General features: G+C 48.8%; 1 long non-coding RNA gene across 2 annotated transcripts in view; it reads right to left on the bottom strand.

The window, feature by feature from the left end:
- Positions 1-1,765: 1,765 nt before the first annotated feature.
- Positions 1,766-27,273, bottom strand: part of LOC116648256 — a 40,370-nt gene continuing 14,862 nt past the window's right edge. For both annotated transcript variants that reach the window (XR_004302482.1, XR_004302483.1), the window contains 3 exons: positions 7,321-7,521; positions 5,878-5,993; positions 1,766-4,876 (listed from right to left, as the gene is read on the bottom strand). This is a non-coding gene — a long non-coding RNA (uncharacterized LOC116648256). The remainder of the gene's footprint in view (positions 4,877-5,877; positions 5,994-7,320; positions 7,522-27,273) is intronic.

Raw genomic sequence — 27,273 nt, 5'->3', positions numbered from 1 at the left:
CCCCCAAAGCCACTAGAAGCAAGATTGGAGGCCGGAGTTCTGCCCCTCTCCTGCAGCCACCGCCCGGGGCGGGTGGCTCAGGATCCTGGCCCCAGCCTCCCAGTCGCTATGTGTCCTTCCGTGTCATCGTGCGTCACTGCTAAGAGGCTCTTTCTAACAGGAAAGCCCTGCCATCCGCCCTGGGGGTCCCTCGATACCTCCCCTCGGGTCCCTCGACAAGGAAGCCCAAACTCATCAGCCAGGCCCACTGTCTCCTGCTCTTCACCAGCTGCCTCATCTCCTGCCATTTGTTCTACCCAAAGCCAATTCTGACCATTTGTTCCTGCCAGGCCCCAAATGGGACCCCATGCCTCCCCCTTCATATAACTCCTGCCAATCTCTTAAATCTTTGTTAAAGTGTCACTTCCTCCAAGAAGCCTACCGGAAACTGCCGGCCTTCAGCCCCTTCCCTGAGATCCCACAGATATGTACCATGTATTAATCTTGCTGCACCAATGTGGCGAGACAGCGTTCTCCCACCCACTGCCCTTCTTTCTCTCACCGCACCCCGGGGGTCCTGGGGAGTCTTTGGTAAAACGAAGACTGCGATTTGTTGGCAGAGACGTTATGATGCAACAGGAAGAGTCCATATCGGCCACAAAAGTTTTGTTCATATTGTAGATGCTTAACTCTGAAGGCCCCACAAAGGCCTCAGCTCCCTGGGCTGCCCCCACCAGGTAAGAGTAGGAGCTGGGGTCAGATGTTCCTGCTGAGGGAAGAACCCAGTCTGCCCACGAGGGGCAGAAGGGGGAAAAGGTCAACGGAATCCTATGTACACAGTGACTCTCCTAAAGAGATAGAACCTGGCTTTCTTTGTGGAAAATGCTTCTGCAGACTCCAGTTCCCACAAAAGGTCCAGGAAAACCAGTCCGGCTGCATGAGTTCAGGGATTCCCCCAAATACTGGTTCTGTGGCCAAAATACTTAGGGAAATAATTATTTAAACCAAATTTACCAGGTTTCTTCTCGGCAGACTCCTTCAAGTCCTCAGGAGAATGGATGCATTGCAAATCTCCAAGAGGGACATACACGTGAACACTAACTATGTTTATCTGGCCACAGCATCTGATTCTGAGGAACCACCTCTTGATGTCTCCCAGAATCAGTGTTTCACAGAACACAATTCAGGAAATGCTGCTCTAAAGATATTTATGAATTTGAGAGTTCCCAAAGGGTCATATTTCCTAATATCTAGATCTTTTAGAGAATTTTTCTGATATTATTTCTTCATACATCATCCAGAGTCTGTTGTTATGGAGGCAGCTCTGTTTCTTGTTGATACCACGAACCATGGATACGAGTGTTTCCTTCATTACTGTGGTTACCAGGGAGCTCAGAATTGAGTCCTGGCCTGCATTCAGCTACTGCCCAGGCCTCTGGAAGGGAAATTTTGTCTTCTTACCTTTTTTTTGTTACCATCTTATCTCTATTTTTGTTTTCTCTTAGTCATGATTCCTTTATTCATTGTAAACCTATTTTACTGGTATGTCAAAAGCCTTTTGAAAAAGAGGCAAGATGGAGGCACCCAGGTGGCTCAGTCGGTTGAGCATCTGACTCTTGATATCAGCTCAAGTCATGATCTCAGGGTCATGGGATCGAGTCCTGAATCGGGCTCTGCACTCAGCAAGGAGTCTGCTTGAGATTCTCTCTCTCCCTGTGCCTACCCCACTTTAAAAATAAATAAATAAATAAATAAATAAATAAATAAATAAATAAGATGCAAGATGTACATAAATAAATGTAAAAAACCTGTAGTATTGTTAGCAATAATGATGAGAAAAACACTTTGATTCCAAAGAAGAGGTGACTCTCCAAGGAATATTAAGGATTAGCTCTTTTCTGACCAGGAAAAGAGGACCCAAGATGGGTTTCGTCCTCGGCTAAACGCTCACGTTTAAGTGTTTCTAGTCTTCAAAGTCAGAAGAAAGGCCTTCTTCCCTCCCCCCACTCCCTTGAGAAACTGAAACTAAACCACCCTCAAGATCAAATAGATTACATTAATGACACAGAGAAGAGAGGATGGTCTGTGCCCACTCTCTGAGCTACCCAGACAACAGGCTTTTGTGCTCAAGGGAGAGACCGGGGACAGGGGGCACTTGATAAGTTGTATCCACTGGATAGGGCCTGCCGGCTGACATGCCTGCCTTCCAAGACTCCTCAAGTTGGGTGGATGGAAGGCCTTTGATTCTCTGCCACTGCCCCCACCACTGAGGACCCCTGCCAGCCCAACACCCAAATAGCCACTCCTGGGGCCTTTTGAAGACCCAAAGGAGAGGTTGAGTCTTCAGATGGCCCTACCCTATTTGAATGTTCTTTCTCTAGACAAACTCAATTTCATCCTCTTCCCTTCTGACAACTTGACTGTGAAGTGACCCACATATGGTAATAACTCTCCTGCCTACCTGTCTCTCCAGAGCTGGAGCTGCAGCTTGTCACCTACAGAGCCCCTTGTCCCCATCTTTGAACAATAGCCATGTTCTTCCTCTTAGTGCTTCCCTCACAGATGGTCGCCTGGGAGCAGACCAGTGGCTGCCTGTATCTCCTTGGAGTTCTCCTTGGAGGCCATGAGCCCCTAGGGGGCCAGGGAACAGAACCAATTGTGTCTCTTTTCCGTTGTGCACACCCTCTCCCCCCGCCCCAATACCGAAGGGCACTCCTGGCAAGAGGAGCAATGGATATAAAGATGGCTGGATGCATGAAGCTGGGGAAGGTGTCCCCCGGACCCTGAGGGATAGCGGAAACAGCCAGAATCACATCTTCCCTCTCTGAGCCAATAAACACGCCCGGTGCCACCTCATTATCAATCTCCTTGGCTGTGCATCCCAGGAGGTATGAGCTCGTTGAAGACTAGAACCTCAACATATCTCTGCCAATGCCCGCCTCTGAGTATGACCTAACGAATCAGGAGGAAAGGCAAAAAAGGGGGTAGAGAGAGTAAGGTCTTCAGAGTTTGGGGAGGTCCGATGTTTTAGTCATGACCTTCTTCAATCTTCACAAAAACCTGAAGGGTTCATATGCTATCATCAACACCATCTCAGAAAGGAGGAAATCAGGCTCAACTAGGAAGGAACCAGTCACGTTGGGACCAAGTTCCAGCCACTTCCACGGACCTGGCTCTCCGGCTCCACCCAGGGCCAGCCCAGGAGTTTCAACTTCATCCCAGAGGCAGTGGACCTTGAAATCTTTTTGAAAACTTGTGAGTTGAGTTTGCAAAGCAATGTTCGAATTAGAATAGGGATTTTCCCCCATGGAATTGTCAGCTTTTGGCTGCAACCCCAACTGGACATCAAAAACAGACTCTTAGAGCATCATATTTGTTGGACACTTAAATCAGAAAAATCAGACATCAAGAAAACAGAGATTTTCCCCATTCTTCTCTACACTCAGACTAGGGTCCTTCCGGAAAGACCAGACTTCATTCCACAGGCTTCCTCCCTTCCCCTGGGAAAAAAGGACAGGATGTCTAGGCCTATCGGCCAGGTCAGCTCACTTCAGTGTAACCAACAAGGCCTCATTAGGCAGCCGTGGGCACCAAGGAGACCCCGAGGCCACAGACCCCATCCCCGGCCCATTGCGCACTAGCATCCAGATGGGAAGCTGGAGTAGAAAGAAAGTGTTCACAGGTTCACCACGTGCAATGAGAGGTTTATGCGAGGCCCGTGAACGTTGGGCCAAGCCAGGGTTGTAAAAACTGCAAAAGGATTTCTGTGTGGCTGTCCCTTCGGTGGGTGTCTGCTCCAGGGGAAAAAGCAAATCTTTGTGAGGGACCTGTTGGTTCCTGTGCATGGCTCACTTTGCTCAAAAGAAAAAAAAAAGTCATTTAAACGATTTAATTGGCCTAATTTGTGTTCTTAAAAAATGAAAATGAAAAAACTGAGATTTTTATGGGTGGTGTTACATTTTTAATGGGCAAGTATCCCAGGCCCATACTTTTAATTGGAAAATGTCAAACACCTGGTTGTTTCAGGCTCAGAAATAAGAATAATACCCACCACTTGCTTGAGGGCCACCATTTACAAAGCACTTCGTGTCAGATGCCGTGCTTGCTGCTAGCACATGCTGAGATTAAATTGTGAGCTCCGTATTTATCTTCGCCATGCTGTGTTCCAAAGGTGGTTTGAGACAACCAGCAGCACTTGCTCGTACAACACACCGGCGTGAGGCCTCACTGAGATTAAGCTCCATTACAGAAGGTGCGTCCAAGAACTTGGAGCATTGCCACGGCCGAGACTTTTCCGGAACGTAGCACTTGGATCCTCCTACTTGCCGTTAATCTTTAACAATGCCTGGAAAGACATTCAGCCTGTCCCCACACTTCTTGGCCATTTGCTAGAGCAGGAAGGACCACGTTACGTCGTCTGAAGCTGGGTATGTTGGGACAAGTGCGGAGCTGGAGGCAGGAACAGCCTAGTGTCCCCTCTTTTGCCAGCATCCTCCTCCTCGATGCCTGAGGCCAAGTCTTTGTCCTCCCCGAGCTCCCGTTTCCTCATGGGCAGAGACCGAGTCCTGCCACGTCCGATTGTCAGCCTCACGCCACGGAGGCTGTGTGATCATGTGTGAGAGCCACAGACAGTTCTGTGCTGCTATTTTGTTGTTGTCCTAGACCTCCGTGTTGGGAGGCCCGGCTACCAACTGCAGCTCTGTCTCTTGCTGTGAAACCTCGGACAGGCTCCTTCTTCTCTCTCAACCTCTAAGTCTGCGTCTGTCAAATGAAGACAGTGAAGACTGCCTGTTCTTGGTCAGTGCGCCTCGAAGTGTAGCCATCAGACTAGTGCAAGATAAGGAGCTTGCGCTAGAATATCCATCAGTCCCCTGCCCCCTTCTTCGAGAAGGCCTTGCTGTGAAAAAAAAGAAAAGAAAAGAAAAGAATAAAGAAAAAAAGCCAACTAAACTAGACCATAGGCTGAATGAGCAGGAGTGCTATGTTAGCCCTTCCATGACTAGACAAGATGATTCCAACGACAGTCTTATCCTACTGACAAGATGAACAGGGACCTAGGAAATGGGTTTGATTCAGAGATATTGCTGTCCAGGTGGGGCCACTATTCTAATTAGCCAATAGGGCTTCGAAGGGGACCTAACACGGCACAGCAGGACCACAGTGGTCCCTGCCCAGGAGCTTCCAAACTCGGTGGGGAGATGAGACACGAGCAAGAGCTTATCAAGAACGGGCCAGACCTCTAGCCGAGGGGCGGGCAGCAAGCAGCCCTCCAGGGGGCCGTCGGCAAAGGAGGCATGGAGGGAAAATTCACTGAGACAGCGCAAGTGGGGAGGGCTTTCCAGCTGACATGGCGTTGTCAGAGTGAACCTTCCATTGAGTAAAATTTGGATGGTTCCAGGAACATGGTGCCCTGCACACATTATCCTTGTGTTCGCTTTTCCGTAATCTAGAAATGAGTTCTGGGGCTCGTTTGTGAGATGGTAGCCAACTTTCTCAGGCAGGTGATCTAGACTTCTGAGGCATAGTGAGATTCTGGTTAGCACCCCGATACACTTGTACATATAGGCACGCATCAATGTCGAGATCTACGTGGATATACACTAGCATCTACGCAGGGGACCCCACTTGCTGGTGGTAGTGATGCTGCTGCCTCCCTCAACCCCATTCTCAGCTGGGACTCAGACCTGCTCTTTTTTTTTTTTTTAAAGATTTTATTTATTTATTTGAGAGAGAGAGAATGAGAGACAGAGAGCACGAGAGGGAAGAGGATCAGAGGGAGAAGCAGACCCCCAGCCGAGCAGGGAGCCCGATGCGGGACTCGATCCCGGGACTCCAGGATCATGACCTGAGCCGAAGGCAGTCGCTTAACCGACTGAGCCACCCAGGCGCCCCTCAGACCTGCTCTTGAACCTGTTCTCGTGTGTCGTCCACTCCATCCTCTCCGTGTTCAATTTGCTTTGACAACTGGAAAGTTAGATGCACAGTCGGCCCCTTTGTTCATTTTCCACACTTCACTGTAAAGAACAAGAAATTATTAGGGAAAATATATAGGTACACCTGCTGGGAAACTCCTTTCTCCCCTGGAGGTCAGTATTTTGCATATGGGGATGTTTGTCATATTTTAAATCACCTGATGATAATTGGCTAGGACCCTATCTGCCTATATGGTACTCTTTTTTTACCTTCTGGTTTCAGGCATGAACTTTCTCCTTATCTCTCTGAATTTCTTTCTGTCTGTCTGTCTTTTGGTGGACTGTCTTTTTTTTTCTGTCTTTATGGTTTTTCTATACAATCCACTGGCCATGTGATTGTTTAAATTTAACTTCCGACTTTCAAACTGCTGCGTGTGTGTGTGTGTGTGTGTGTGTGTGTGTGTGTGTGTGTGGTTTCCCACCCCCGTCTAGAAAGGAAATATTCCCATGGGAAAAGATAAGTGTGAAACAAGGGTGGCTAGGGTCCTATCTTTGAGGTGTCCAGACTCATACAAAGAACTTTTTAATGAATTGTTTTCCCTCAAAAAAAGGAAGACATGTGTAGTCTCTCCCCCAGAGGGTTCTGAATTCTTGGCTGAGGAGGATAGAAAGAGAATGCTTCCAACCCCTCCCCCTTCAAATCCTAAATCTTTGAAAGCTACCCTAGAATAAAGCAACGTTTTCGTGTAAATTTTGCAACAAGAATTCTGGACGGTTTGAGTGTAAGGCATATGTGAGCTTACTAAAGGAGTGAATCGCCTTGGGTTTTCGGGGGCCATTCTAGAATCCTTGGGAAGGGCTCCCTTTATTCCTGGACTGCCTTTGATGACACATGACCTTTGACTCTGATCAATGCATCCTCCTCCTGGAGCAGCAGAGAGCAGATCAACTCTCTCAGCGCCCAGAGGAAGAGTGGGCAGTTAGGCCCTGACCTCCCGCCCTGCCCCTAACCTCACTGATAATTGAGTTTTCCATCCGTGCTCATCAGCAGGGTCAAAACACAAAGAAATAAGCCCCTCCTGACTCTGTCTTTGCCCAGATGAAACCTCAAGCCAAATCTGTCCAGCTCACACCAACATCCGGCACCGGAACACACGCGAGAGGGGCTGTATCTCCCCCATTCCAGCCTGGGCCTCCTGGCACCTCCCACGTCCCTGCCACGGGCTGTGTGGCTCCAGCCGCATCTGCTCCTCCTAACACAGTGCTCCGAGAGAGAGGCCCCGTCTCCCTGAAAGATTGCACAGCGACTGAGAAAACACACCCCCCATGACCCCCCCCCCGCCAGGGCCCTCTGTAAAAGTGTGTTTCCCAGACTCTCCTGGAGGACTAAAAAGTTAAGAGAATTTAAAAGGAATTTTCTCCACCTCACCTTCAGTCTTTGTAAAATTTCTTGTTTTACAATAATGTAAGTGATAAATAAGCTTCTTCAGAGGACTTGCCCCCTAGGTGTGCCCTCCTCGTGGAAGGAGCGGGCGGCTAGCATCATGACCACGGCCAGCCGCAGGCCAAGCAGAAGGTCCATCCGTGGCTCGCGGCTCCCCGGGCGGGGGAGAGGCCCTCCCTGGGTCGCCTGTGAATAATAAACCTCATTAATGGGATGCCTCCCTACCTTGCGGCTTCCACCGTCGCCTCTGACCCTCCCGCCCCCACCGAGGGAACTATATTATGTCCCAAGAAACCAAAGGGCAGCCAGCTTCTCCAAGGTCGCCCAGGCTCGGAAGAGGTGGAGCAGAGAGCTGGAGCCAAGGTTGCCGACTCCGCGGCCCATGAGCTCTCTGGAGCATCTCGCTCCTTCTGGAGGAACACTCCCGAATGCAGAAGGAAGGAGGAGGCTTCCAGGCTCTGATAAACACCCAGAGAAACAAAAGCTGAGGTCGGAGCAGCCCAGAAAGATGGGTAGAGGGAACCAGGAAAGGTGCTTCAGCAGAGGGAACAGCCTGGGGGAGGCTCCGAGGGAGAAGTCAGCCCAGGGACCATGGCGACCTGGCCCATGGATGCTTACAGACCCGCAGCCCCGACCGCGAAACTCTTAGGGGCCGAGGGAGGGACCAGGTGTGGAGGGCCTTAGCTGTCTGGCCAGGAGTTAGGGCTTTCTTCCAGAGCCTCTTGGAGTAGCTACCGCAGGGATGTGGTATGTGTGCAGCATTGAACAATCAGGATCTTTTCCCATTTGGAAACTGAATAATGGAAAACCCCATCCATAACAGTGCCTGTTACCTGGGCCTGTCTGAGTGGTCTTCCCAAAGCTGGGACCTATCAGCATAAACATCTCCTCGCCATCCCTGCTACTTGCCCTCTTGCCTGCGTGGTGGGAAGCTCCCGAGGCCCTTGCTAAACCTCCAACCACCAAGGTCCCTGTGCTGCCCGTTCGGATGCAGAAGGTATGGAAGTGAGGCAAGAAGCTGTATTTTGGCCCAGTGCCCACAGGTGGTTATTGGCCATGGACAAGTTTCAAAAGAAAAAACAAAACCATAGACACCACCCAGGGCACTGGAAAATAATAGGGCTCCTCTTGGAAAGACTGAGGTAGTAGGTCTGGGGCCGGGGGGGTGGGGAGCAGGAATCTGGATTTTTTAACAAAAGCAGAGACAGGATTAGGGTAAGATAAGAGGTGGGTCATGCAAGTGAAGACTCAGACCCTTTCTTTATTTAAAAGCTTGCTCTGTTGCTCATCATTGATATCTTTGCACTAATTTCTTTTTTTTTTTTTTTTTTGGAAACTTATTTTATTTCAATTCAATTAGTTAACATATAGTGTATCATTAGTTTCAGATATAGAGTTCAGTGATTCATCCGTTGCATATAACACCCAGTGCTTATTACATCATGTGCCCTCCTTAATGCCAGCCACCAGTTATCCCAATCCCCAACCAACTCCTGTCCCGCAACCTTGTTTGTTTCCTAGAGTTAAGAGTCTCTTATGGTTTGTCTCCCTCCCTGATTTCATTTTGTTTCATTTTTCCCTCTCTTCCCCTATGATCCTCTGTTTTCTTTTTTAAATTCCACATATGAGTGAGATCGTATAATAATTGTCTTTCTCTGATTGACTTATTTCGCTCAGTATAATACCCTCCAGTTCTATCCATGTTGTTGTAAATGGTAAGAATTCATCCTTTCTCATGGCTCAGTAATATTCCATTGTATATATGTACCACATCTTCTTTATCCATTCATCTATCCATGGGCATCTGGGCTCTTTCCATAGTTTGGCTATTGTGGATAATGTTGCTATAAACATTGGGGTGCAGGTGCCCCTTCGGATCACAACATTTGTGCCCTTTGCACTAATTTCTGATGTTCTATATCTCGGTAACTGAGTGTTTTGGCCCTCCTTAAATTTTGTACCCAAAATGAGTTCCTCATGCTCCTTACCCTCGTCCTAGCCCTGAACAAAAGCCCCAGATGGTCCTGAGTCCAACCACTGGGCACCACCTTCCAAGGTCTTGCCTGCATTTCTGGCCTCATACCCCTCAGCTCCTCACACTGCCAATGGCCTCAGTCATCGGCACTGGCTCTGTACCCCTACAGCATCCCACCCTGATGCCCGGCTCTTGACCTGGCCCTTGGACATGCTGTCCTGCAAAGTCCTTGTTTCCTCTGGGATCCTCACTCCTCCCAGTCAGCTCCTCCTCCATGCCACCCCGGTCTCCTTCCTGTACACAGCACCAGGAGCCCTGCAACACACTCTCCCATCTACATCACTGACCCCCCAACACCACCAGGGGAGAACAGTTTTTTTGCACTTCTGTGATCACTTTGCACACACCTCCAAGACAAGACTGTCTCACCATCCCAGGATTTCTCTGTGCCTGTGAGCCTCATAAGAAAAAGAAAACGTAGGAAAAAAAAAAAGAAAAAGAAAACATAACTGTAGATTCCCCCACACCTAGAACATACGCTAGGTGGGAAGGAAGGAAGGAAGGGAGGAAAGAAACTCAGTCAGGGCACAATGGGATAAGCATAGACTTTGGTCTCACAGCACAAACTCAAGCTTGAATCCAGATCCACTACTGACTACCCTCGTGCTCCTGACAGAGACTCAGCATCTCTAGGTTCCATTTCTTTATCTATAAAATGGGGCTGATAAAGCTACCCTTGCAGGGTTGTCATGAAAATCACCAAGTGCCTGGGACACAGTAACAGATGTTCCATAAACTTAGAAAACACAAGAGATCAGCTAGTAGATCCTCCCCTCTAACCATCTTCTGGTGCTCTCTGCTCTGAGGGGTTTGCACTCGTGCCCTCTTGGGCTCACTGTTGTGGTTCTTGTATCATGGCTGAGTTTGGTTTGATGGGTGATCTATAATGATCAAGGTTTAGGTGAGAATTGGCCCCCAGATCAACTAGATGGTTTGCACAATCTAAATCCAGACATAGGAAAGAGTTAATGTGGGTCTTTGTTGAATTTCACTGATTCAACCCAAATTTCAGGATCATCATCCGGTGCCTGTACTTGTGTGTGGTGGCACTCTGCTAGGGGCACTCCTAGGTACTGTCACAGATAGAATCTCCTGAGGTCCCTTGAAGGTCTTAAATGTCATGAAAAAGATCTTACTTTGGAGTAGATTTATCCTGACCCTCCCCATATTAGTAGAGTTCTCTAGAGAAACAGACATAGGGTGGAGAGAGAGGGAGAAAGAATGTAAGAAAGTGGCTCATGTGATCATGAGTGATGACAAGTCCAAAATCGGTAAGGCAAGCCAGAAGGCTGAAGACCCAGGAAAGAGTCGATGTTGCCGTCTTGTGTCCAAAGGCCATCTTGACATAGACTTCCCTCTTCTTGGGGGATCTCATGCTTTTTGTTAATGCCTTCAACTAACTGGATGAGGCCCACCCACATTACAGAGGGTAATTTGTTTTATTCAGTGTCCTGGTTTCAACACTAGTCTGCTCTAAAAAATATCTCCCCAGTGACATTTAGACTGGTGTTTGACCAAGCAACTGGGCACCACAGCCTAGCCAAGTTGACACATCAAAGTACCCATTATACTCCCCAAGTTTACAGCATGAAATGAAATCAGCCCATCAGATAATCAACACGTAACCAAACAGGAAGCAATCATGGGAAAGCACTTTGTGGGGGTGGCGGGGAGGGTCCCACAGAGTAAAGGTACCACTGGGGTGAGGGCTGTGACCAGTCTGCTGCTGGAGAACAACTGGAAGTCACCAGGTGCTCATCCAAAAGATGCCTGGCAGAGCCCTCCCCTCAGAGATTAATTCATTCACCAAACATTATTGGCCCTCCAAAGTACCAGGCATCTCACTAGGCTCTGGGGTACAGATACGGATCTGACAATGGACCTCAGGACCTCACGGTCCAGGGTGGAGGCAGACACCCAAGGGACGCGTGCTATGACAGCAGGGTATGCCAAAAAGGAAAGGCAGGTATGAGCACCTCCACTCGAGGAAGATATGATGGCATTTGTGGGGATAAAGAGCTGGCACCAAACATAGCGATCATCACCAGGGAGATGAATAAGGAGAATGTGATGGTGCACAATGTGAAATGTTTTGCAGCATTTAGAAGCAAAGACCTAGATGTATGTTCAGCATTAGATTTTTTAAAAATGCAGTGTGGGGGTGCCTGGGTGGCTCAGTCCTTAAGCGTCTACCTTCAGCTCAGGTCATGATCCCAGGGTCCTGGGATCGAGCCCCTCATTGGGTTCCCTGCTCAGCGGGAAGCCTGCTTCTCCCTCTGGCGCTCCCCCTGCTTGTGTTCCCTCTCTTGGTGTGTCTCTCTCTGTCAAATAAATAAATAAAATCTTTAAAAAAAAAATGCAGCGTGGAATGGGGGAAAGAAGTAAGAAGCAAAACTGGATAGCACGGTGTCATTTATATAACTTCAAAATACACTACACAGAGAAACCTCCTTCAGAGAGATGCATATGATTTCAAGGGTACAGAGCAGATGCATTGGGACGGTCGTCTGTGAAGATGGTACTGGGAACGAGGACGGGCGAGTACCTCAGTGAGAAGAGGAGCCTGGCAGGGACCAGTGAGGGATGTTGCATGAACTGAAGGCTATGAGTGACCCAAGCCTCTGCACTGAGTTCCAGAGAATATACACATCGACCACTGTGGGCGAAAAATCACGATGAGAGAGATAACGGCAACCTGCTTATAATGACTTGGTCCATGCCTGCCTTCCCTTCCAGGCCAGAGGTTGGCAAACTACAGCCCATGAGTCAAATCCAACCACCATCTGTTTGTGTAAATAAGGTCTTACTGGCCCACAGCCACGCTCATTCATTTGCGGAGAGCCCATGTCTGCTTCCACGTTACAGTGGCGGCTTCCGGAGCTGCAACCGAGACTGGGCAGCCTGCAGGGATATTTACCAAGTGATCCTTTCAGAAAATGTTTGCCAACCCTGTTCCAGACTAAAAGCTCATGGCCAGGGCCAGGGATAAAAAGAAAAGGGAGGACTCCACAAATGAGGATCAAACCCCAGACAAGCGCACGAGCGTCTAAAGACCTTCTATCGGACTCAGACAGCGAGGGAGGGCCGCTCGGTTCTTCATGAGCACCGGGCCTTTGTACCTGCTGCTCCTCTATGTGCAACACTCTCCATCCTTGCTTTCCCTGGCTGTGCTTCTCCCACCTCCCCTGGAGGCCTCTCTGGTCCCCTGCCCCTAGATCGCAAAGCCCTGCTCTGCGCTGTCTTATCATGCTGCACTTTCTGATACCACACGACACTCTGGTAATTATTTGTCCATTGTTGAACTTCCTTTCTTCACCTGGGCATGGGCCACATCCTGCTCAATTCTGGATTCCCAGCAACTACAGGAATGGGTAGGGGAAGGGCAAGGAATACAATCAGAAAATATTCCAGGAAAATACCAAAAGGCCAGGAGTGCCAAAGAGAAGTGGATGCTTTCACCCAAGGGGCAGGTGCTTAGGCCTGACTTCCCCATACAAAGAAGACTGTCTGCTCCAAGAATTATGGAGCCGGAGCTAGAAGGAGCCAGATCCAGGCCAACCCAACTCCCTTCCAGAGGCTGTGCTGCCGCATTCCCATCTTTGTTCCTCAGTGAACCAAGATGGCTCATAGAGCATAGAAAGCAAAAGTATTGTCTGAAAGACTGGTAACCTGAAATCAGGAAGAGGGTCCCCAAATTTGGAGCACAGATCACCCCCGCCTCCATCTATCTCCCACCTCCAGGCACTGTTCCAAGGGCTTTACATAAATTCATCCATGGAATCCTCATGACAACTCCTCTTACAGATGAGACCGTGGCACAAGGAGCTCTCGCCTCTCACCTGGGATTGTATGTCTCTCCGGCACCAGAGCCAAATTTACTCCCTGGGAGCCTGGTGACAGATCTCAGGCCCTGACCATTACTCTACACCACCTCTATACCACCTCTTACCTAATATTGCTGGTGGACTTCTCATACTTGACATTCAGGTTCTTATGTGCTCCCGGGAGCACCTTGTGGAGGGGCAGGCAAGGAGGGGATTCTTATGCCCAGCTAGCCGGTGAAAAATCAAAGAAGCCAGGTGTTCTGAGCAACATTCTAGACTCTTCTGCTGTCTCTATTACCAAACCCCAACACAGCGCACCCCTGGCAAGAGGTAAGTCATTCCATAGGGGAAATGTTCACCGTGCACTAGGCCAGGCCAGGTCCCACACTGGGCACCCAGGAGACCAGAGAAAGGGTAAGACTGGACCAGCCCTAGAGAAGGTACTGGGGCTGTGGATGGTAGGACATGGAGACACATATCTGTAACCAGGGGAAAGTCAATCCCTAGGGTCAATCCCTAGGTGTGATCGTTCCCTTCTAGGGTTACCAGGGGGTCTTCCTGGAGAAGAGTACAGCCGCCAAGTTCCTGAACTGAGTCCCTGTCCCCACATTTCCTAGCCAGTAACCAATAAAGGGTGCCTTGGGCTTCCTCTGCCTATAGCAGGAGGCTTCATACCAGGCTCCCTGACTCGGATTCAGCCTTGGCTCCCACTCCCAGCTCAGCCCAGAATGTCTCCACAGAATGTCTACTACACAGCAGCTCGGTCCCTTTCCAGCCCCATGACCTCCCTGAATGAGGCGCACAGAATTTGACCCCCGGGATCACCCAGGAACCCCTCTGGAATTCACAGGCTCTTCCCTCCTGGCCTCTTCTAGAGCTCCTCCCTGCTCAGCCCTGGGAGCTGGCCCAGCATCGGAGGGACTAGAAAGGACAGAACCAAAAGTGAGGACATGCCCCAAAGACTCCCAGGCTTCCTTCCTCTTCTGGAAGTTGACGACCCATGCTTGGCTGTCTTCGACATCCTGTCCTTCAGTTCTTGAGGCTGTTTTCCCAAAGGAACCCTTGGGGATTGTGTCTGTGGGGATTTGACAACTGCAAGGGGACTTTCACTTGAGCAATCCTGACTTCCTGACACCCGAGATGGCTGTGTGCCGTGCGCGGGGAATAGAGAGCTACATGGATGAAGAGTAGAAGGGAGTTCTTTGACACAGAAAATGAACCCAGGCCTGTGCAGGAAAACGAGAAAAGAGAGAGGAAGAGAAATCTCCCTCCCAAATGTCCCAGGATCCCAAGGATCCACCCACAGCAGCGACACGGTTCTAGAATTGTGTCTCCACCAAGCTTCGGGAGAGACCTTCAGAGGATGCCCCCCCGAAGACTGCAGCCAAGTGCCACCTCACAATGCTGGTGTCAGCCCGCCGGCTTCTCCTCCCTTCTGCCTAGTACATGAACCACACAGCGCCCCCGCCCCTCTCCCTGGGTCCTCTTCCTTCTCATGCCACCAGGAGGGTTTAAGGCTCGGCTGCAAGTGAGACCCCTCTCCTAGCTGTTGTCCCGGACCCTTCCACTTTGTTGCCCCCAGACCCTTCCACATGGCCTGTTTCTACCTCCCGATTCCTGTCTCAAACCTTGGGCCCTCTGACCCCTGGCCTCTTCATGCCAACTCCCACCACCTGCCCCGGCTTCTTTTGTACCCATTTATCTGATTGGCTGACCTCTGCCCATCCTCTAGGCCTCTTGACTTGGTAAGTCCTCAGCAATGAGGGAGCCCACTTGAGCCGGAAGCATGGGCCTACTGGGCAGCCTGTTCTGCCTCTGACCAGGGAAGGCCTCAGCCAGCCCGGCCTTGACCTTTGCAGTGATCAGCTGGCCTACAGGCCAAATTGCTATAGACACACAACAGCCAAGGTGGCCTCACCATCTGCTCAGCTGTGACCCAGACCCAAGAGGCTCCTCCGGAGCCTGTCCAGGCTCGTGTTCTGGGGCCTGACAGTACAAGGAGAGTCACCTGTCTTATAGGTTATCGTACCAGCATCATCGAGAAATGAAAACAGAATCTGTCCCTTCCACCAGTTGGAGGATCTTCCTGTTTCCAAATATGATAAGGAAAGGAGCCCAAGGGAACCCGTCAAGGGGGATCTCTGGGGTGTGGACGGGAGATGCAACACTGAGCAGAGTGTGCACCACCCTCTGCCCAGCAGGCCCGGAGCAGTGTGGTTAAGGGAGACCCTGTCCCCTGCTCTGCATTCCCATAGACTCTGGTCGAACCTCAATCACAACACCTATCCATAGTTAATGGCTCATTAACTTGGTGCAAGGTGGCCTAGTCTGCTAGAATGGTAGATTTTTAAAGGCAGGGAAGATATCTTCACTCATCCTTGTATTCATTCAGCTATTCACCCTCATATTCATGTTGTCACTTCATTTACTGAGCACCTACTTTTGTGCCCAGGCCCTGCCCCAGGCCCCAGGGCTACAAAGATAAGTAAGTCCAGTGAAAGGTAAACAGATCATTAAGCCTTAATGTGACAAGTGCAGTAATAGAAAGATGCAGAGGGCAGTGGGAGTTCAGAGGAAGTAGCATCTTTCCCTGCTTCAGAAGATCTAGGAATGTATCACAGAGGAGAAGTCCTTTTCACTGGGTTTCAAAGGATGAATAGGAGTTCTTTTGGCCAGGTCTTTTGGCTCTGTAGTCATGGACACATACCATCTTCATGGATGAAGGCTCAGCACTTCTCACCCAGAAAATGCTCAGAAACTGGGGCATCGTAACCAGCACAGACTCAGTGCTAGGACAGGGGAAAGAGGGCATCGTCCTCACTCCTCTGCCTCAAACCTGGAGATACATTGGATTTCAATGCACCGTCGTGTTTGAGAACCCCTGCTTGAGACCAATGCTTCTGAAGCTTAGTGTGTAAATGCATTCAGGACATCTTCTTACAATGCAGCTTCAGGTGTGACAGGTCTGGGGCGGGGCCTGAGAGCCTACAGGTCTAACAAGCTCCCAGTAATGCAGATGCTGCTGGTGCTGGGACCACACTTTGGGCAGCAAGCCTCTGAGGCTGACTCCCCGCAGGAATTCACCAGATGTCAGGATCTGGCCTGCACGCAGGGCCGATGATTCTGCCCTCCCAGCGCTAACCTTTAGTTCTGGATAGGGAGGGGGCTGTTTGTTGGTGTTTCGAGAGCTGGCATACCTATCCCAGCCAGCTGCCCGCCCGGCTGCACTCAAGGCCAAGGCCCAGCCAAGGGGGCCTGGGCGAGCCAGCTGACATCCCAGTGCAGAGGGGGTGGCGCGTTGGCAGGGGCTGCCTGCTGGGTAAACATTGTTCTGGGTTTTTTCTTTTTTTCTCTTCAAACAAGCCCTTCCCAGCGCCCGGCCACAGAACCCTAAACAATGCCTCTCTGTGCTGTTGACACAAAGGCACAAATGGTGTCATTCCAGCCCAGAGATAAAACTCTGATCCTCCCATAATGGGGGGCATTTCCTCTTGGGAAGAACACCAGCAAATCAGGAAATTCAACAAGCCCAGTCTAAACCCTGCCCTCCGGCTAGGCTCAGGTTTTTTGTTGTTTTGGGTGGATTTCTTTCTCCCCAAAGCTCTGCTCGGTTCCTGTCCCTCCGTCAGCAGATATGTCAGCCCCAGACAATGGCCTCTTTCTGCAGACAATGGTCAGCGTGAGGAATGTCGCAGGAGGGCAGGGCCTGAGGAGGGACAATCAGCTTTCAGAATCCAGTGGCCGAGTGGGTGCTGCAGGGAGGGTCCTGCTGTCACCCGGGCAGCCTCCTCAAAGGCACCATTTATAGGACCCGCAGCCCCAGAGAAATGGATGCTCGGGGGGCGCGGAGCTGGAGGGCAGTAGCTCGCTGGCCACCGCCGCAGGCCGAGCCCCGTCCCCTGCTTTCTCGGCCTCCCCGGGCGCCTGCAGCCACGGCCCCTGCCATGCAGACTTTGTTTAATGAAAAAACAGTCACCCCCAAATTAGACCGAGGCCTGCTGTTCCCCACGCCGCCCCTCCTGCAGTCCCCGGCCTGGGCCTCCATTGGCCAGCTCTCCAGAAAAGAAAGGGCTTATTCATCCCCTAAGGTGGAAACTCGCTTTCTCCGGGGGGAAATTGTGTAACCGTTTTGTAGTGGAATTGACTACAGTCCTCAAGGTCTTTTGGAAAAAGAAAAACAGATAAGGGGGCGGAGGTTGGAGCCAGCGCCGGCAGTCTTCTTGTTAGATTTGCTCACTGCAGAACAATTTTTCTGACAGAGGCCACAGGCCCAAACATCATATCAGCCAGTCCCTGGATTTCAAGGACCCTCACCGCCGCTGGAAAATTAAAAAGAAACTTTTTGGCAGATAGCCACGCATGCATGCCTTCCCTCACTCCTCTAGCACAATGCCTAGCACACAGTAGGTGCTCAGTAAACATTCGTTGAGTGAATGAAACATTTTGTAATATTGGATTCTATCTCTCCCTGCTTAGAAAAACCTTCAGTAGCTCCCTATTGCCTATAGTATAGATTTCATTTTTCTTGACATGGGCTCCAACTTGTCACCTGGCCCCTCAAATACCTCTCCAACCTCACAATCACCCCGTTTTCCCTCATTTGTCCCCAACACACACACAAACATACACACATATGCTGCCCATTGCTTCTTGAACCAAACCATTGTTATACGAGATCCTAGGCCTTTGTCCCAGCTGTCCCTTAGCCCCAAGGCCCTTCCCAAGCTTCTCTGGAGATCTGGTGAGCTCCTCCCCACAGTGTTTGCCCCACCTCTTAAAAGCCATCCTGGTGTTTCTGACTCCGCGGCCTTGCTCTCTCGTGCACATGGCCCTATCATGGCATGTGCCACAGTGTCATATTGATCTGTTCTGATCATATGTGAACTCCTTGAGAGCAAGAACTGCATCTTGATTTAGCCCCATATACCCAGTGGGGGCCCAAGGCCTGGTCCATCATGGGTTCTCAGTAAGCAGGGGACGATCCAGCCCTGGCGTGCCTAGGACACTCCTCACTTGAGGACTGAAAGTCCACTTCCCAGAAAACAACACGGTCCTAAGCAAACAGGATGGTTGGTCTTTCTATTGTGAGTTCTATAAGAACTCACTTTCTATAAGTGAGTTCTGAATGAGTAAATATCCAGTCTCCATTCATTAATTCATTCATTCAACACATGTAGAGTAAAAATCTGTGAGCTGGGTCCCCCACTCATCCAATTGCAGGGCATATCTAAACAACCCAATATCTCTTCGAAACAATTCCACTACCCAGTGTTGCAAAAGGATGAGTCTTTGCTGTTGAATGAGAATTAAGTCCGTTAGGCATCTTTCCGTGGCCCTTCCCGTGGCCCTTGTTTATCTTCCCGGCTATCTCTTGGGGCAACCAGCCACATTGTTGGTAACACATCTGTTGACATCTGCCTTATCTCCCTGGATTTACCCGGGGTCTCCCTGAGTCTGCTGCCCTCCAAAAGGATGAGCTCTCTAGACTCGAAGCCTCACAGTTGAATTCCTATCTAAGGTTTTATAAGTCACAAAGTGCAGGCTGGAGTTCGCTTCACATAGCAGCCCCCAGCCCCAGGCCCTCAGAACAGGGGCGGTTGCAGCCAGGACCCATTTGTCTGCTCAGCCTCCCTCAGACCCTCGGGCAGCTTGGACCCATCTGCTTCCCAGTTCTAGGTCAAATCAAGCTGAGAAAGGATCAGGCTTCATTTGACCCGAGATGGCTACGGCATCTGGCGGCTGCCTCCACCCCCCTCCTCCCCATCCTGGCCAAATGAGCCTTAATCCCCCTCCCCCCTTGGTGGGCTTTCAGGGACGCCATCTCCCCTGGATGATGCTTGCAGAGCTTCTGGGAAGACGGACACATCTTGTTTGAATCCCAGCTCAGCCACGTAGCTGGGAGATCAGGTTAAGTTACCTAACCTCTCTTGTGCTGCCTCATTTAAACAGGGAAATTCTTAATGTCCACTTGGCAACATCATTACGAAGATGATAGGAAATTGACAAGGCATCCAGTCCTATGTCTAGCACACAGGGGGCGCTTCAACAGCTGCTTCTCTCACCTTCAGCGCCGAGGGAAGAAACCACCATTTAGAGTGAATCCATTCAACACCTTGGGGCCAAGCCCATACTTTTGGGAATTTTACTCCATTGAGTAAAGAAGAGACAGGGTCACTGGGCTGGGTCACCACGTTCTGCCCCTTCTAAGGTGTCCTGTCCACATAGGAGGAGGGCCCAAGATGCAGAAGCTGCCCCCAACCGAGGTGGATAGAAGCTGTAACTTTAAATTGGGACATCCCAAAAACATCTTTGGTTAACGAAAGACAAGACAAATAAATATCAACAGACAGATTTCTTTTTCATCCTCGCCCTAAAAATTTACAATGGAAATGTTAAAATTTGCCAAAAATTAATTTTAAAGCATAGCATGTAGACAAATACAAGGCATCTTAAGGCTAACGTTTGGAGGTCCAACTTCAGAGAAGCAATAGTCTAAAATTCCTCTCGTTCCCCATGGAAAATAATTATTTCCTTTCATCCAAACTCCCTGGCTCTCCAGAAGACAAAGGCGACGAGTCGTGTGCATGACCACCCACCTTTTAAAATGCATGTATTTAACCAACCTGCTCCGTTCACATTGCACACACTGCTAACCTAACATTTCAGACAATCTCTATAGCTCATGTCTCAGTTTCTTCCCCTCCATATAATCTTAATGCCCCTATTTATTTCTGGCTTGTTTCCATGAACACTTTGACTTTTTATTAAATCAAAATTAATAGCTTTGCACCCTAAGAAATCAGGAATCAGCTACAAAACTATGATATTTTTGAAAGTCCTTCTAAGGTTTTGGTGTTTTGGTTTTGTTTCATTTTTTTCTCAGTGGTAGCCCTGGATGAATTACTTGAGGGAAATCTTTGTTAGGACATCGTAAGGCTGTCTGAGCTCACACATGTTTAAAAATGCATCGTGTGTATGAGTGCACACAGGCAGAAGAAGGGTGAATATCAACAGTCAAGAATCGTGCTGTGGATGTAGCACAGGGGAACCCTACATCAACAGCAGGTGCCTAATATCATATTCTACGTTGTTGCAAGTCAGGTTGGAGAGAAACTGGAAATTAATTGGGATAGCCATAAAGACAATATCTGAAACATTATTGCACATGCTGCACTCATTTTTTCCCAGTTAACCTTTTGAAATACTTGCTTTTGTTCCTCACTAATTTCTGGGTAATTGTCCACTTTGGAACTCTTACAAAGTGGGTAGGTATTTGAGAACCATGATGACCTATGACCTTTGACCCAAGGTGATCTTTACTGGGAGAGATCCATGAAAGATTGATTTGAGCAGAGCTGAGTTAGACAAACAAGCCATTCACATAACTTTAAATCCGGAGGCAAATCAGGTAAAAATGTTAGCAACCTTAGTGGCCTGGAATTTCCTGCCCCCATAGTCAGGAATTAGGACAATATTTCTCCTAGCCTCTGCGAGTATTGATGAAGAAGTTTCTGGATCTTCCCCTTCAAATGGACCCCTAGAACCATCCAGTGGAGCATACTAAGTCCCATCAACAGGTAAGCTGGCTTCTTGACAAATAGTTTAAAAAAGGAACTCAAAAGTGTGTCTTTTACATAATTTAGAGCAATAATTCTAAATATTTCAATCACAGACATATTGAATCACAAGGATATTCAATCGTTCTTCCAAAGAGCCCACATTTTAGGAAGACTCCCTCTTAAACAAACTGCACTATTTTAATTAGCGTTCCCAGCCTTTAGTCATCAAAACACAGGAAACTGAATATCAGAGGTTCTGACAGGCCTGGGGTCCCAGGGGCTGCCACGCAGACAAGGCAGGATCACAACCTGAGAGAAACTGTCTGGGGCTGCGCTCCCAGTGAGGGGTCTTGCGTCAGGGTAGGATGGCGGCTACACTGGGGCAGCAGGGGCAAGCTTTCAAGGCTGCACTAACTGCCATTCCAGAAACTTCGGTCCGTGTAGAATGGCCCAGCCTGGGAGCTACCGACCCTGATGCCTCATTCCCACCATCTCTGAGCCCACTGACCAAGCCGAGGGAGCAAAGTAGGTAAGGAAGGTTTAGGGAGCCACCCGTAGGCTTCATGTTCATTTTCCCTGAAGTGTATTTATTGTAAAATGTAGGGAAAAAAACAACTTGATAACATTAATGAAAAATTTTTCAAAGATTTATTTATGTATTTGAGAGAGAGAGCATGCGCACGAGCAAGAGGGACAGAGGGAGAGAGAATCTCAAGCAAACTCCATGCTGAGCGAGGAGACTTACACGGGGCTCAATCTCAGGAGCCTGAGATCATGACCTGAGCTGAAATCAAGAGTCGGACACTTAACCGACTGCGCCACCCAACCGCCCCAACATTAATGAGAATTTTAAAACAGAAAAGCATCAATAGTAATCCTATGACCACTGTGTTTATTTTCTTCTACATTATCTCCAGTCTTTATTCACAGGCACACACTCATTATTTGTGGATTCCTTATTGGCAAACTTGCCTACTCGCTAAAATGTATCTGTAACCCCAAAACCAGCACTCAAAGAACTTTCATGGTCATTCACAGACATGCACAAAGTGAAAAATTTGACTGGTCCCACATCCAGGTTCTCAGCCAAGGCAGAACACAGAGATGCCTTCATGTTTCAGCTCCATACTGTAAACAAGTGTCCTCTTCCCAGTCCATTTAGCACAATGTTTTCTGTATTTTTGTGCTTCCTGTTGGTGATTTCACTGTTTAAAATAGCCACCCGCCAGAGCATTGTCAAGTGTCCCCAAGAGCAAGAAAGCTGCGATGTGCCTTATAGAAAAAGTACGTGTTAGGAAAGCTTCGTTAGGGCGGGACCCATAGCACTGTTGGCCACGAGTCCCATGTTAATGAATCAACAATAGATAACAAAACACACATAAAATAAGATTAAGAATTGATCAGTTGACAAAGATACTATAACCAGAGGCTCACAGGAACCTAGCCATGTATTTCTCCTAGGAGCAATGGTTTGTGTTCACTAAGTCAGTGTTTGAAGTGACTTTGTAGAACATTACCATGAATACTGAGAATTAACTGTCCTTAAAATTTATCTCCCTCTTGCTTCAGTTACTATTATATAAATAATATTTGTCAATGTTATCATATAATAATGCTCCTTTGTGTGAGTAAATCATCTACTTAACCATTCCCTTATTGCTAGGGCCTTTGGGTTGTTCCCAATATTTCAACCTTACAGACAAAGCCACAGAGAGTATATGGTATGTGCACTCCATAAAGATATGTAATCATCTTATCCTTGTCTGAATCCCCAGAACAAATCTCAGGGCTTGACATATAGTTTATCTAGAAAAATGTTTGTTGAGTGAATGAATTCATTCAGCTTAAGGTGGGACCATGATGGGCAGGGACCATCAATTCAACATGGAAGACTCTTAGTAGGTGTTCAACATATGTCTGTTGTTTGACATATTAACATCTGCTGATCACCTTCTGTTTGTTATGTAGCTCACACCAGGCCTGGATTCTTACTTTTATTATATTGTTTAATCCACATTACCTTTGGAGGTTAAGTTTTATTAGCCTCATTGTACTAGTAAGGAAACTGGGACTTAAAAAGATCGTATGTTCAAAGTCACACAGTTAACCAGAGCCACCACCATGCTTCCAGCCCAGGTCTTGATGACTCCCAATCCCTGCTCTTTCTGCTGCACCAGGCTGAAGCCCTCAGTGTGTGCTGAGCCAGGCGGGCCCAGCCCTATAGCCACCAGATCAGGGTGAGCAGATGAGTCGGCCTCCTACAGAGCCCACGGGACACCCAATCCCTGGGGCTCTGCTTTCTCCCCGCTTCTCATAATCCTCCCACCTGAATTCCTCCTTTCTCCCATAATCACACAAGCCTGACGTGGTGTCTGTCTCCATTCTTCACTCCCGGGCCCTGCCCTTATAGCGGTAATTAGTGGGCACTCAGCCTTCAATACCTGGTCGCGGGTAAACTGAAACCCATACCTGGCTTGCCTGGACTATGGGAATGGATGAGATGAGGCCAGCAAGGCAGAGGCTATTGGATTCCAGGAACTTTACAAAGTTGGGATTTTGATCTCTTCTTTTGATTTGAATGGGTCAGAGATGCTGGTGGGATGGGGGCACCTTGGGGTCTTTTTTTGAAGTTTATAAAAGATGAGGTAGAGATGGAAATAAAGTTTGTTCCATTTGATCTGCATTTCACAAACAGAGGCATCACCTTGACTGGTAACTCCTCAGCCAGGGAAGGATGACGGGTATTTGGCTTTAAACCCAAGGTTGGTATTGTTAATAGAATAGCTCAGATATGGTGGTGACTCCCAAAGCAGGGGTCAGAGGCCTCCTGTAAATTCAGAGGCTTACCAGTTGATCTGTCAGTAAGCTTTCTTATTTGCTGTTTTACAAAACAGTTACACAGCCGTTATGTTCTCTGTTTCATGAAGCCATCAGGAAGGAAGAGAGTAGATGGTGTTCCCTCCTCTGAGAATGTCCTTTGCCTCTTAGTTGTCTGGGGCACTCCCACTCATGGGTCTTGCAAGACGCAGGGCAAATGTTTTTCCTTCTCTGAAGACTTCTTTGGGAGAACTCCCCCAAAGTAGTCACAGCCTCCCCTTTGCCATATACGGCCCCATGTAGACTCATTGTACACAATACACTGTCCTGAAAACATGGGCTTATTATGTCTGTCTCTCCGGGGATAGAGGCCATATCTCATCCATTGCCGGGTCCCCAGAGCCCATGCTGTGGCTGCCACATAGAAGGTGTTCTGCACGCACTGATGAATGAGTGGGAGTAGGCAGAGATCAGCATCTTTTTGAGAAGTTGCAATATCTTTTTGCAAATTTATTTAAGTACCCTAAAAATTCACAGTATTGTCTGGAAGCATGGAGCCTTTGAAAGGGACACTAGCCCTGGTTTCTCTGACCTTGGAGGAATCCTTTCAGTATCCCAGAAAAAACCATTGCTCCGTATCTCCCCTGGACACCCCAAGTGATGATAAGCAGGGGGAATTGTTCTTTAATCCTGTCGTTCTGCAGGCACGCTGCCTTCTTCATCACCAAGTGCCCTAAGATTCTGGAAGATGGAATAACAAACACAATTACAACGATCGTGGTTTGTCGATAGCAATGTTCATTATAGCAGCTAACGTTCACTGAGTACTGATGCGCCACATACTTACTGTTCCTGGTGCTCACTTCAGTTCATCTTCATTCTATTCTCCCTCAACCCTACGGGATAGTATGATTGTGTCCTTCACTTTATAGACAGGAAATCTGAGGCCCAGAGAGGTAAAAATAAAATTGCCCGAGGCCATACAGTAAATTAGGATCAGAATCCCTGGCTCTCGAACCCGTACCCTAACTTCTAAGCTCTGCGTAGAAACGAGTGCACTGGGTACTGGGTACTATGTTAGCCCTTTTCCATAAACTAGCTCACTCATCACTGGGGACAATCCTGTGACACAGACAAGCGAGTGTCCCCACTTGGCAGGTGAAGTGACATTCCAGCCCCTCCATACCCTATGTGTCACAGGTACCATAGGTTGGCCAGGACCACACCTCGTACACCTCAGAAAACACTTCTTCCTTGCTCTGCAGAAATGCATTTGCTATAAATTCATTTTGGATCTCTCAATATACACCTATCATGTCCATTTCTGCTCTGGACCTCAGTTTTCTCACATATAAAATCTGGAGACCAGACAGAGCTCTAAGGCCTTGTCCTACCCCGGCATAGCGTCCTGGTCCCCTAAGGTCTATGGGAGAAGAGAAAGGCAGAGGGAGGGGGAAGGAGAGGGGGACGGTGAAGTTGGCAGTTATAGGAAGGTGATGTAGCATCAGAACTCCCATGTTTTAGAAATGGGCAGAGGAGAAGAACCTACAAAGAGCAGTAAAAGCAAAAAAACAGGAGAGGGCTCTCAGAATCTCCTGGTGATCCCCCCAAGATTCTGTTCTCTACCCCCATTCAATACAGAACACCCCTTCCCAGACCTTCTAATAGAAGCTAGGCTAGCCCAATTTCCAGGCAGCTCGGGGAAGCTGGAGGCAGACGGACGTGTCTTAACACTCCACAAGTGAGCAATTCCAATACCGTCCTCCCAGCCTCCCTGCTAAAGCCGCGGCCCCACCGTCCTCCTTTTGCTAGCTGCGCTGGGAGGAGAGAAGTCCTCCAGGGAACACCGGTGGCGGAGAGGGCGTGCCCCTCTGACACACCCTGAGGTTAGCTGAGGCTTGACACCCCACCTGGAGAGCAGGTGTGCCCAACTGCTGTCTGACAAACCACCTCCCCTGCATGGGGGCCAGCACCTCAGTCTTCTGCGGCCCCAGACCATGCCGGGAACCCGTTGCTTTTTGTGTGTCGCTCATGGTCTGGGACTCCACAGTTCAATTCAGCCCAGCGGGTCATTGGAACCACACTGTCTGGGCACCCCAGGTGTGGTGGGCTCGTGGGGTGCCAGGACTGGGAGGCTTCGAGCCCCTACCCTGTGATCATTAGGGGTGCACTGTGCAGCCTCTCTGAAAAGGCGATGAAGAGATAGTGACCTGAATGACAAATCACCCAACCTGAAAGGAGAAGTTTCCGGGTCCAGCCCCATCACTTCACCTCTCAGGGCTTCCATCTGCTCATCTATAAAACAAGGGGAAGAATAGCCTTTTCAATGAAATGACCACAAATCATAATGTGAAGAGCGTTTGCCACCATTGGAGGGAGTCTTCTCTGAGAGCTCATTTCCCTCCATGAGGACCCCTCGCGGCCCGGAAGTGTGTACCCTTGGCCTTCCGGCATCGAGGGACAGATGCCTTGCCTGACACACACGGAGTGCTTGTATATTTGTGAGAGGGAGGGGTAAGGGGACGACTTGGTCCCATTTGCAAAACTAGTTGGTGTCGCTGCGGCCACGCGGCTCTAACACCCACCCAGACACGGCTTGCCGAGAAGTCTTTAGGATTTCGCAGGGGCAAAGGGACGAGGGCTATGTCCAATAAATGAGGCTGAGACCTGCATTCCCCATTTATAAAAGCTGATGTTGAGCACTCCAATTGAGAGAGAGAAGCCAACCAGAACTTTTTCAGAGTTAAAACAGCTCCCAGTGGGAAAAGGCCGCTGGGGCTGGTGGAGGGTATTTTCAGGGCCCAGGTGCACTCACGTGGGTGATGCTGCTCAGCCAGGGCAGGAGGGGAAGGGGACGGGGGCTGGGGCTGCTCTCAGAGTTGGCAATTATCTGTTGCCCTGCTCCCTCACACATGTGGCAGGCAGAGATAAATCAACGGCAATCAACAATAAGTCTTCAACTTTCTAATGAACTTGGTGGAGTGCGCCTTCTATTTTTAACTGGCCCAATTTCTCGGTCACATCACATGACTCCTATTGTCTTGGCTGATAATTATGAGAAACAGTGGGGGGGGCGGGGAGAAAGAGAAATTGGGCCATATTTTTTAGTTCAGCAAGGTGACAAACTCTCTAGTTGCATGTGTATTTTCTCTTTCATTTGCAATTTGTTAAGTGACTTTAGAGAAAAATAATGACTTCTTACTACTTCGGTACTCTATTTAAAGAAACTTACTACTTCAGTGCTCTATTTAAAGAAACTTAAAGAGCTATCAAATGACCTTATTGGGGTCATGTATAAAGTTCTCAGATAAACAGGAAGTTGCTTTAGAGACTATGCCAATGTTCTAGGTTCATTTAGCTTCAGGGGTCTCAGAAACTATTTTGTTTTGGAGATGGGGTGGACCCATCTTAAGTTTTTAAGATTCACGTAACATTTCACCTCGTATTGGGCAGCACTATAGGGTAGTGGAAAGAAGACTGCCTTAAGCTTGGAATGAAACTATACTCTGCCTTTCTTGAGCAGCATGGCCTGGCGTGGGCAATGCTCACTACATAGATGTGTCCCCCACATACTGTCCTTCCCTCAGTCTCCATATATGACATTCTCCAGGGCAACTGTCAATGTCTTAAAGACAATAGGCAACTCATAGCTCACCATCCTGGAGGATGGGGGGAAGAGATCCTTGTTTCTCATGTGTTACAT

Source organism: Phoca vitulina, unplaced genomic scaffold (genome assembly GCF_004348235.1).
Source record: "Phoca vitulina isolate PV1807 unplaced genomic scaffold, GSC_HSeal_1.0 scaffold42, whole genome shotgun sequence".
Taxonomy (NCBI): domain Eukaryota; kingdom Metazoa; phylum Chordata; class Mammalia; order Carnivora; family Phocidae; genus Phoca; species Phoca vitulina.
The sequence above is the reverse complement of the archived record's forward strand: the minus strand, read 5'-3'. Positions and strand labels throughout refer to the sequence as shown.